This window comes from Mobula birostris, chromosome 28 (genome assembly GCF_030028105.1).
Source record: "Mobula birostris isolate sMobBir1 chromosome 28, sMobBir1.hap1, whole genome shotgun sequence".
NCBI lineage: Eukaryota > Metazoa > Chordata > Chondrichthyes > Myliobatiformes > Myliobatidae > Mobula > Mobula birostris.
In genome coordinates, this window is record NC_092397.1 from 20,665,325 (window position 1) to 20,677,869 (window position 12,545).

General features: G+C 45.7%; 1 protein-coding gene across 1 annotated transcript in view; it reads right to left on the reverse strand.

Annotated features, from left to right (window-relative positions):
- LOC140189355 (uncharacterized) overlaps positions 1 to 12,545 on the reverse strand; it is a 944,498-nt gene that overhangs the window by 910,009 nt on the left and 21,944 nt on the right. The window lies entirely within an intron of this gene.

The window sequence follows — 12,545 nt, forward strand, 5'->3', positions numbered from 1 at the left end:
TGGTGACAGAAATATATTTTGATAATGCATTTAACTTTCAGCTTTGAACTTTGTAGTAGAGAGCCGGGTGTTGTACTGGTCTGTGTCCTCACTGGCTGGTGCTGTGCTCTGGCAGCTCAGTGTGCTTGGTATATGGTGTCAGTGTTTTTACTGAAGTGTGTCCTTATTAGACAATTGACCTTGTCCAGCCTGGAGCTGAGAAGATTCACTGGCGACCAGAATGATTTGTTTTGGTCACCCTGCTGTATGACAGACACCATTAGCTGGAAAGAGTGCAGAGGAGATTTGTGGAAAGGATTTTAGACAATTTTCCCTGGAATGTTGGAGAATGAGTTCTGATATTGCAGAGGCGTATAAATTCATGAGGAATCTGGGTTGGGTCAAAGAGAACAGTCTTTTTGCCAGTGTTGGGGAATCAAGAACTGGAGGGCATTGGTTTAAGATGGGATGTAATAGGGACCTGAAGGGCAACTTTTCCACACACAGACTGGTCAGTAAATGGAATGAGCTGCTATGGGGAGTGGTTGAGTCAGCTACATTAAAAAGGCACTTAGGCGGGTAGATGGAAAGGAAAGGTTTTGAAGGATATGGGTCAAATGGAAGGAAATGAGACAAGGGGGAGGACAACCTTGTTCATAATGTGGTGGTGAGGGGGTTACAGATCACAAGCTCAGATGGGAACTTTGGTCAGCATGGACTATTTGAGCTGAAGGGCTCGTTTCTGTGCTGTGTGAATTTGTCTGTAAACCCTGGTGACTTATTTCAATGACATTAAACTTTTCTAAATGACATTATTTCTTTATAGATTATAGACTCCAGTACCTGAAGTGAAGTTAACTGGACTACAGTTACCTGCTTTTCATCTTTCACCCATCTTCAACAATGGTTTTCAACTCCACTGGGACCTTTCTGTAACACTGAGTTTTGACAGACTTCAATGTCTCTACTTTCTCTCCAGACTTCCTGTGAAAGCCTCCAGTGCAGGTCTTTGGGACCAAGTAATGTTTGCGTTTAGTCCCATTAGTTTTTTCCCTCGTGATGGTGATTGTTACGCATTATGGCACAATATTGAAATGTCACCATCTGTGGGATGTTTGCTGCGCTGGCACTGTGAACACTAATGCAAATTACTGGAGTTAACTTCTCTGCTTTTTCCTTGTTAGTTTTAGTTTTTGTCTCATCACTGGTTCCTGGAAAAGTCCTGATCTTCTTGTCTGCCTCCTTTGACCACAGAATGTTCTTTGCTGTCTGTGATCCCTCCATCTAATCGGGATCAACGTCTGCTGAGTGTTACGAACACTCTCTCCTTAAACATCTGCCACTGCTCATTACTGACCTGTCCCTAAGCCTACTTACCCCATCTGCCCCAGACAACTCCACTGTCACGTCTCTGTAATTGTCTTTATTTAGGTTGAGGACACTGGTTCTGACCTGGTGTTCACCCTCAATCTGTGGTCTGGAGATCTCCCACATTGTGATCACTTCTTCAGGGATCCTTCACCACAAGATCTCTCTGTAATCCCACCTCACTGCACAGATTACATCTGAAATGGCCCATTCATGGGTAAGATACTGCTGTAGGAAACTGTCTCTGACCATTTCACAAATTCCTCTTCCACTGTACCAGTTAGATTAGCTTAATCAATACACAGACTGAAGCAAACACACAGAAAATGCTGGAGGAACTCAGCAAACAGTTGACATTTCGGGCTGAGAACCTTCATCGGGATTAGAAAGAAAGGGACAAAAGCCAGAATAAGGTGGTGGGGGAGGGGGAGGAGGACAAGTGAGGGGTGGGGAACATGTGGTTTGTGGAGGGATGATGATGTGAGGAGCTGGGTGACAGGCAGAAAAGGCAAAGAGATGGAGGGAAAGAAATCTAATAGGAGAGAATGATGGACCATGGGATGACACGGAGGAGGTGGGGAACCAGAGAGAGTTGATGAGCAGGTCATGAGGGTGCGTGAGGAGAGGTGGCAAAAGTCAGAAGAAAAGTAGTAGTTCACTGGGGGGGGGGTGTGGAAACAGAGGGTAATGATTTCTTGAATTTGGAGAAATCAGTGTTCATGCCTTCGAGGTCGGAGGCTGCACAGTCAGAATATGAGGATTTGCTCATCCAACCTGTACTTGGCCTCACTGTAGCGGGAGAGGAGGCCGTGTACGGACATGTTGGTGATGGCCCTCTGCAGGTCAGGGTCGATCATGGATATTGCACCCTAGTGTCAAAGTCAGTATGCAAGTCAGGGAAGTAAGGTATGTAAAGCAAGCAGTTGCCCATGCAGGGGCTCCTGTTCTCCACACAGCTGATGAATGCAAAGCAACGGCAGAGACCGATGCAGTCAGGCACCAGCGGTGTTGCAGGATTGCCAGTCTGCATTGAACACAGGACCGACAGGGAATCCAGCTCCGGATTGTTCCTCAGGGTTTACTCCCGAAGTCTTCCCATGAATGGGTCTAGCCACAGCCCAGTGGAGGTTTGAGATCAGAATTTTTCTTCCACTGGATCTGCCAAGTATGGCTGAGGAGCCTCATCTGCCCATAGCGGTTGGTTATATGATGGCAGTAAACCCATTTGCATCTTCCCCTGTCATTAGAAACAGTTTGTCGGATGTCGTAGCTAAGCCATATGTAAAAGCCAGGAGCTGGACTTGGTTGACAGAGACAATCTGAGGCACACACCGTTGGCGGCATTTAATTGGAAGTGGGAGCTTGTCCCATTATTACCCCACCACCGGTTAAAACAGCTGTAAGGGACCGATATGTCGATATGTGAATCGGAAACTCAATTGGAATGGGTTGTCACCAGCAGATCGTGGTTGTAGCAGCTCACAGAGCAAAGATACTCGATGCAGCGCTACCCTAATCTGCTTCTGATTAAATCTCTCATGACAATCACAGTTCCATTCTCATCTCTCTTTGATATTTCCCCTCTTTGTGTTTTATCCCATCAGGAGGAACACCTGAGGATCTTGAGACCACTCCTCCCCATGTCTTCTTTCCCTCCCCCTTTCACCATGACTGTCGCTACATGTAAAGTGCCGATGAAAAGTATTCACGCCCCTTGGAAGTTTCCGTCTTTTATTGTTTCACAACATTGAATCACTTTGGTTGAATTTGGCTTTTTTTTATACTGATCAACGGTAAAAAAAACTCATTTGTGTCAAAGTGAAAACAGATCTCTAAATTAATTACAGATATAAAAACATAAAACAATTGCCTGTATAAGTATTCACCCCTTTTAATATGACACACCAAATCATCACTGGTGCAGCCACTTGGTTTTAGGAGTTACATAATCAGTTTAATGGAGATCACCATATGTAGTCAAGGTGTTTCAATTGATTGTAGTAAAAATATGTCTGTTTCTGGAAGGTCCAACTACTGGTGAGTCAGTATCCTGGGAGAAACTACACCATGAAGACAAATTAACACTCCAAGCAGCTCTGCAAAAATGCTTTGGAAAAACACATGTCAGGAGATGGATTCAAGTCACTAAATACCCTTGGAGTACAGTTATGTCACTCATCCAGAAATGGGAGGAATGTGGCACAGCTGTAAATCTGCCAAGAGCAGGCCATCCTCAAAAACTGAGTGACCGTGCAAGAAGGGGACCAGTGAGAGAGGCTCCAAGTGACCTGTGACAACTCTGGAGGAGTTACAAGCTGCAGTGGCAGAGATGGGAGAGACTGTGCACACAACAACTGTTGCCCAGGTGCTTCACCAGTTGCAGCTTTTTGGGAGAGGGGTGAAGCGAAAGCCACTGAAAAATGCTCTCATGAAGCCTTGCCTGGAATTTGCCAGAAGTGACAGACCCTGAAGTCAGCTGGAAGAAGTTTCTATGGTCTGATATAAACAAAATTGCCCTTTTTGACCATCAAACTGAACACTAAGTTTGGCGGAAGCCAGTGACCACAAACACAAAACCAAAGCTACACAGGAACGCCTTAAAACAAAGTTAATGTCCTGCAGTGGCCAAGTCAGGGTCCAGACCTCAATCTAATTGTGGCTGGACTTGAAATGGACAGTTTGTGCACAAACTGCATGCATTCTGACAGATCTTCAGCAGTTTTGTGAAGAAGGGGAAAAATCGCAGTTTCCAGGTGTGCAAAGCTGATAGAAACCTATCCACACAGAGTCTACTATGATTATTGCCAAAGGTGCATCAACTAATTACTGACTTGAAGGAGGTGAATACTTATCCGTCAATTATTTTGTGTTTTATATTTGTAATTAAATTAGATCCCTTTTTAAAGATCTTTTCATTTGGACACCACAGTGTCTTCTCTGATGATCAGTGTTTTAAATTAAATCCACTATGATTCAATGTTGTAAAACAATAAAACATGAAAACATCCAGTGAGACTAAATACTATAGGCACTGTATCCACCCCCTCACCAGCACATTATGAACAAATCCACTCTTCTCCTTTCCATTTTGCCGATTCCGTGTGGAACATGAAACATGATGGAAGGTTGAGTTCCCAGTCCCAGTCCCTGTAACCATGTCCCTGCAATACCTGGTAGATCAAACATATTCGTCAAAACGCAATCTGGAATAGATGGCAACCTGCCCCTTGGCCCACAATATACGTGCTAATCATAATAATATTGAGAATTTATAAAGTACTGGTGTGGTCTCACTTGGAGTATTGTGAGCAGTTTTGGGCCCTTTATCTTAGGAAGGATGGGCTGAAACTGGATGGGTTTCAAAGGACGTTCTCAAAATTGATTCCAGGATTAAACAGCTTGTCATATGAAGAGTGTTTAGTGCCTCTGGGCCTGTATTCACTAGAATATCAAATGGTGAAAGGCCTTGATAAATTGCATGTACAGAGGATGGGAGTATCTAAGACCAGAGGACACAGGCTCAGAATAGAGGAGGATCCTTGTAGAATGTGGAGATGAGGAATTTCTTGAGCCACAGAGTGGTGAATCTGTGGAATTCATTGCCAAAGGCAGCTATTGATCCAAGACTTCATGTATATTTATATGTAGAGGTTGGTAGATTCTTGATTGGTCAGGGCATGAAGGGACACATGGAGAAGGCAGGAGATTGGGGCCGAGAGGAAAATTGGATCAGCCACAATGAAATGTCGGAGCAGACTCGATGGGACAAATGGTCTAATTCTACCCCTATACCTTATTGTCTATATCACCACCTCACAAACCTCAAGCAACTTCGTCAAGTGTGATGTGCCACACAAAACCATGCTGATTGTCCCTAAGCAGGCCATGCCTTTCCAAATGTGCATAAATCCTGTACCTCAATATCCTCCCCAGTAGCTTCTCTACCACAGAAATGAGGCTGCCCAGCCTATAGAAACATAAAAAACCTACAGTACAATACAGGCCCTTCAGCCCACCAAGCTGTGCCGATCATGTCCTTACCTTAGATTACCTCGGCTTACCCATAGCCCTCTATTTTTCTAAGCTCCATGGATCCATCCAGGAGTCTCTTAAAAGACCCTATTGTTTCCACCTCGACCACCGCCGCCAGGAGCCAAGTCATCGCACTCACCACTCTCTGCGTAAAAAAAAAAAAAAAATCTCTTCTGCACCTTCTTCCAGGCACCTTAAAACTATGCCCTCTCATGCTAGCCATTTCAGCCTTGGGGAAAAGCCTCTCATTATCCACACGATCAACGACTGTCATTATCTTGTACACACCTATCAGGTCACCTCTCATCCTCCGTCACTCCAAGGAGAAAAGGCCGAGTTCACTCACCCTGTTCTCATAAGGCATGCTCCCCAATCCAGGCAACATCCTTGTAAATCTCCTCTGCACCCTTTCCATGGTTACCACTCCTTCCTGTAGTGAGGCGACCAGGATTGAGCACAGTACTCCAGGTGGGGTCTGACCAGGGACCCGCATATCTGCCACATTACCTCTCGGCTCTTAAGCTCAATCCCACAGTTGATGAAGGCCAATGCACCATATGCCTTCTTAACCAGAGTCCACCTGCGTAGCAGCTTTGAGTGTCTTATGGGCTTGGACCCCAAGATCCCTCTGATCCTCCACACTGCCAAGTGTCTTAACATTAATGCTATATTCTGACATCATATTTGACCTACCAAACTGAACCACCTCACACTTATATGGTGGGTTGAACTCCATCTTCTACTTCTCAGCCCAGTTTTGCATCCTACCAATGTCCCGCTATAACTTCTGACAGTACTCCACACTATCCACAACACATCCACCCTTGGTTTTACCAGCAAATTTACTAACCCATTCCTCCACTTCCTCATCCAGGTCATTTATAAACATCATGAAGAGTAGGGGATCCCAGAACAGATCTCTGAGGCACACCAGTGGTCACAAACTGCTATGCAAAATATGACCCATCTACAACCACTCTTTGCCTTCTGTGGGCAAGCCTGTTTCTGGATCCACAAAGGAATGTCTCCTTAGATCCCATGCCTCCTTACTTTCTCAATAAGTCTTGCATGGGGTAGCTTATCACATGCCTTGCTGAAATCCATATACATTATATCTTGGGCTCTACCTTCATCAATGTGTTTAATGAAATCCTCAAAAAACTTAATCAGGCTCGTAAGGCACGACCTGCCTTTGTCAAAGCCAAGCTGACTATTCCTAATCGTATTATGCCTCTCCAAATGTTCATAAATCCTGCCTCTCAGGATGTTCTCCATCAACTTACCAACCACTGAAGTAAGACTCACTGGTCTGTAATTTCCTGGGCTATCTCTACTCCCTTTCTTGAATAAGGGAACAACCTCCGCAACCCTCCAATCCTCCGGAACCTCTCCCGTTGTTATTGATGATGCAAAGATCCTCGCCATAGGCTCAGCAATCTCCTCCCTCACTTCCAGCAATAGCCAGGGTACATTCCGTCCGGTCCCAGTAACTTATCCAACTTGATGCTTTCCAAAAGCTCCAGTACATCCTTAATATCTATATGCTCAAGCTTTTCAGTCACCTGCAAGTCATCCCTACAATCGCCAAGATCCTTTTCCATAGTGAATACTGAAGCAAAGTATTCATTAAGTACCTCTGCTATCTCCTTCGGTTCCATACACACTGTTCCACTGTCACACTTGATTGGTCCCATTCTCTCACGTCTTATCCTCTTGCTCTTCACATACTTGTAGAATGCTTTAGGGTTTTCCGTATTCCTGTCTGCCAAGGCCTTCACATGGCATCTTCTGGCTCTCCTAATTTCATTCTTAAGCTTCTTCCTGCTAGCCTTTTAATCTCCTAGATTCATATCATTACCTCGTTTTTTGAACCTTTCGTAAGCTCTTCTATCTTCTTGACTGGATTTACAACTGCCTTTGTACACCACGGTTCCTGTACCCTACCGTCCTTTCCCTGTCTCATTGGAATGTACCTATGCAGAACCCCACACAAATATCCCCTGAGGATTTGCTACATTTCTTCCATACATTTCCCTGGGAACATCTGTTTCCAACTTATGCTTCCAAGTTTGCCTGAATAGCCTCATATTTCTCCTTACTCCGATTAAACGTTTCCCTAACTTGTCTGTTCCTATCCCTCCCTTATACTATGGTAAAGGAGATAGAATTGTGATCACTATGTCCAAAATGCTCTCCCACTGAGAGACCTGACACCTGACCAGGTTCATTTCCCAATACCAGATCAAATACAAGTCTCTCCTCTTGTAGGGTTATCTACATATTGTGTCAAGAAACCTTACTGAACACACCTAACAAACTCAACCCCATCTAAACTCCTCACTCTTGGGAGATGCCATTCAATATTTAGGCAAATTAAAATCTCCCACCACAACAACCCTGTTATTGTTACATCTTTGCAGAATCTGTCTCCCTACCTGCTCCTCGATGTCACTGTTACTATTGGGTGGTCGATAAAAAACACCCTGTAGATTTATTGACCCCTTCCTATTCCTAACTTCCACCCACAGAGACTCTGTAGACAACCCCTCCCTCACTTCTTCCATTTCTGCAGCCATGATACTATCCCTGATCAACAGTGTCACGCCCATACCTCTTTTGCCTCCTTCCCTGTCCTTTCTGAAACAACTAAAGCCTGGCACTTGAAGTAGCTATTCTTGCCCCTGCAACATCCAAGTCTCCGTAATGGCCACAACATCATAGCTCCAAGTGCTGATCCATGCTTTAAGCTCATCCGCATTTTTCATAATACTCCTTGCGTTAAAATAGACACATCTCAAACCATCGGTCTAAGCGCGTCCCTTGTCTATCACCTGCCTATTCTCCTTTTCCAAGCTTTCTCTATCTGAGTGCCAACCTCCCTTTCCTCCGTCACTTCAGTTCAGTTCCTACCCCCTACAGTGCTAGTTTAAACTCTCTCCAACAGCCTTAGCAAACCTCCCCGCCAGGATATTGGTCCCCTTGGGATTCAAGTGCAATTTGTCCTTTTTGTACAGGTCACACCTGCCCCAAAAGAGGTTCCAAAGATCCAGAAATCTGAATCCCTGCCCCCTGCTCCAATCCCTCAGCCAGGCATTTATCCTCCACCTCATTCTATTCCTGTACTCCTGAGATTACTACCTGTGAGGTCCTGCTGCTCAACTTCCTTCCGAACTCCCTGCAGTCTGTTTTCAGGACCTCCTCCCTTTTTCTACATATGTCATTGGTACCAATATGTCCCACAACCTCTGGCTGTTCTCCTACCTACTTCAGGGTATCGTGGATGTGATCAGAAACTCCCCACACCCTGGCACCTGGGCAGCAAACTACCATCCGTGTTTCTTACCTGTGTCGACAGAATCGCTTGTCCAACCGCCTAACTATAGAGTCCCCTATCACTGCTGCCATCCTCTTCCTTTCCCTGCCCTTCTGAGCCACAGGGTCAGACTCTGTGCCAGAGGCGTGGCCACTGTTGTTTCCCCAGGAAGGTTGTTCACCCCCCTAACAGTACTCAAACAGGAGTACTTATTGTTATGTGTGACAGAGACTGGGGTACTCTCTAGCAACAGGAATTCTACAGATGCTGGAAATTCAAGCAACAAACATAAAAGTTGCTAGTGAACGCAGCAGGCCAGGCAGCATCTCTAGGAAGAGGTGCAGTCGATGTTTCAGGCCGAGACCCTTCGTCAGGACTAACTGAAGGAAGAGTGAGTAAGGGATTTGAAAGATGGAGGGGAAGGGGGAGATCCAAAATGATAGGAGAAGACAGGAGGGGGAGGGATGGAGCCAAGAGCTGGACAGGTGATAGGCAAAAGGGATACGAGAGGATCATGGGACAGGAGGTCCGGGAAGAAAGACAAGGAGGGTGTGGGGGGGGGGGTACCTAGCGGATGGGCAAGGGGTATATTCAGAGTGACAGAGTGAGAAAAAGGGGAGAGAGAGAAAGAATGTGTGTATAAAAATAAGTAACAGATAGGGTACGAGGGGGAGGTGGGGCATTAGCGGAAGTTAGAGAAGTCGATGTTCATGCCATCAGGTTGGAGGCTACCCAGACGGAATATAAGGTGTTGTTCCTCTAACCTGAGTGTGGCTTCATCTTCAAAGTAGAGGAGGCCGTGGATAGACATGTCAGAATGGGAATGGGATGTGGAATTAAAACGTGTGGCCACTGGGAGATCCTGCTTTCTCTGGCGGACAGAGCGTAGGTGTTCAGCAAAGCATCTCCCAGTCTGTGTTGGGTCTCGCCAATATACAAAAGGCCACATCGGGAGCACCGGACGCAGTATATCACCCCAGCCGACTCACAGGTGAAGTGTTGCCTCACCTGGAAGGACTGCTTGGGGCCCTGAATGGTGGTAAGGAAGGAAGTGTAAGGGCATGTGTAGCACTTGTTCCGCTTACACGGATAAGTGCCAGGAGGGAGATCAGTAGGGAGGGATGGGGGTGACGAATGGACAAGGGAGTCACGTAGGGAGCGATCCCTGTGGAATACAGGGTGGGGGGAGGGAAAGATGTGCTTAGTGTTGGGATCCCGTTGGAGGTGGTGGAAGTTACGGAGAATAATATGTTGGACCCGGAGGCTGGTGGGGTGGTAGGTGAGCACCAGGGGAACCCTATTCCTAGTGGGGTGGTGGGAGGATGGAGTGAGAGCAGATGTACGTGAAATGGGGGAGATGTGTCAGTATTACAATTGAACAAAGAGAACTATGGTGCTGTGAGGGAGGAGCTGGCCAAAGTTCAGTGGAACAATATCCTAGCAGGGATGACAGTGGAAAAGCAATGGCAGTGTTTCTGGGAATAATGCGGAAGGTGCAGGATCAGTTCATTCTAAAGAGGAAGGAAGATCCTAAGGGGAGTAAGGGGAGGCCGTGGCTGACAAGGGAAGTAATGGACAGTATAAAAATAAAAGAGAAGTATAACATAGCAAAGATGAGTGGGAAGCTGGAGGATTGGGAAACTTTTAAAGAGCAACAGAAGGTAACTAAAAAGGCAATACGCGGAGAAAAAATGAGGTACGAAGATAAACTAGCCAAGATTATAAAGGAGGATAGTAAAAGCTTCTTTAGCTATGTGAAAAGGAAAAAAAAAATAGTTAAGACCAAAATTGGGCCCTTGAAGACAGAAACGGGTGAATTTATTATGGGGAACAAGGAAATGGCAGACGAGTTGAACAGGTACTTTGGATCTGTCTTCACTGGAGAAGACACAAACAATCTCCCAGATATAATAGTGGCCAAAGGACCTAGGGTAATGGATGAAATGAAGGAAATTTATATCAGGCAGGAAATATTGTTGGATAGACTGTTGGGTCTGAAGGCTGATAAGTCCCCGGGACCTGATGGTCTGCATCCCAGGGTACTTAAGGAGGTGGCTTTAGAAATCGTGGATGCATTGGTAATCATTTTCCAATGTTCTATAGATTCAGGATCAGTTCCTGTGGATTGGAGGGTGGCTAATGTTGTCCCTATCTTCAAGAAGGGAAGAAGAGAGAAAACAGGGAATTATAGACCAGTTAGCCTGACGTCTGTGGTGGGAAAGATGCTGGAGTCAATTATAAAAGATGAAATTACGACACATCTGGATAGCAGTAACAGGATCGGTCTGAGTCAGCATGGACATACAAAGGGGAAATCGTGTGTGACTAATCTTCTGGAATTTTTTGAGGATGTATCTATGAAAATGGACAAGGGAGATCCAGTGGATGCAGTGTACCTGGACTTTCAGAAAGCCTTTCATAAAGTCCCACAAAGGAGATTAGTGGGCAAAATTAGGGCATGTGGCATTGGGGGCAGAGTACTGACATGGATTGAAAATTGGCTGGCTGACAGAAAACAAAGAGTGGCGATTAACGGGTCCCTTTCGGAATGACAGGCAGTGACCAGTGGGTTACCGCAGGGTTCAGTGATGGGTCCGCAGCTGTTTACAATATATATTAATGATTTAGATGAGGGAATTATAAGTAACATTAGCAAATTTGCCGATGACACAAAGCTGGGTGGCAGTGTGAAATGTGAGGAGGATGTTATGAGAATGCAGGGTGACTTGGACAGGCTGGTTGAGTGGGCAGATGCATGGCAGATGCAGTTTAATGTGGATAAATGTGAGGTTATCCACTTTGGTGGTAAGAACAGGAAGGCAGATTATTATCTAAATGGAGTCAAGTTAGGAAAAGGGGAAGTACAACGAGATCGAGGTGTTCTTGTACATCAGTCACTGAAAGCAAGCATGCAAGTACAGCAGGCAGTGAAGAAAGCTAATGGCATGCTGGCCTTCATAACAAGGGGAATTGAGTATAAGAGCAAAGAGGTCCTTCTGCAATTGTACAGGGTCCTGGTGAGACCACACCTGGAATACTGTGTGCAGATTTGGTCTCCAAATTTGAGGAAGGACATTCTTGCTATTGAGGGAGTGCAGCGTAGGTTCACAAGGTTAATTCTCGGGATGGCGATGTTGAAAGATTGGAGCGTCTGGGCTTGTATACTCTGGAATTTAGAACGCTGAAAGGGGATCTTATTGAAACATATAAGATTATTAAGGGATTGGACACGCTGGAGGCAGGAAGCATGTTCCTGCTGATGGGTGAGTCCAGAACCAGAGGCCACAGTTTAAGAATAAGGGGTAGGCCATTTAGACCGGAGTTGAGTGGTGGATATATGGAATGCCTGCCCCAGAAGGCTGTGGAGGCCAAGTCTCTGGATGCTTTCAAGAAAGAGATGGATAGAGTTCTTAACAATAGCGGAATCAAAGGTTATGGGGGTAAGGCAGGAACTGGATACTGATTGTGGATGATCAGCCATGATCACAGTGAATGGCGGTGCTGGCTCGACGGGTCGAATGGCCTACTCCTGCACCTATTGTCTATTGTATGTTCCTGCTCGTTTAAACCCTTCCGTGCAGCTGGAGGGAATCTCCCCGTAAACATATTGTCTCCCCTCTACCTTGGACCCGTCTCCCCTTCATTTCGAGAGTCCAATGATCCTTGTACCTGAAGCCCCCACCCACCTCACACCAGCTCCTCAGCCACACCTTTACCTGGGCTTTCGAAGGCGCCAGAAGCGCGGTCTATATATCTGGTTATGTATCCTGTTCCTGTATGTGACCGGTCTTTCATTTCCCTGGGGACTCAGAGGAACAAATGTTCTAATGAATCAATCCTCTCATCACTGGAA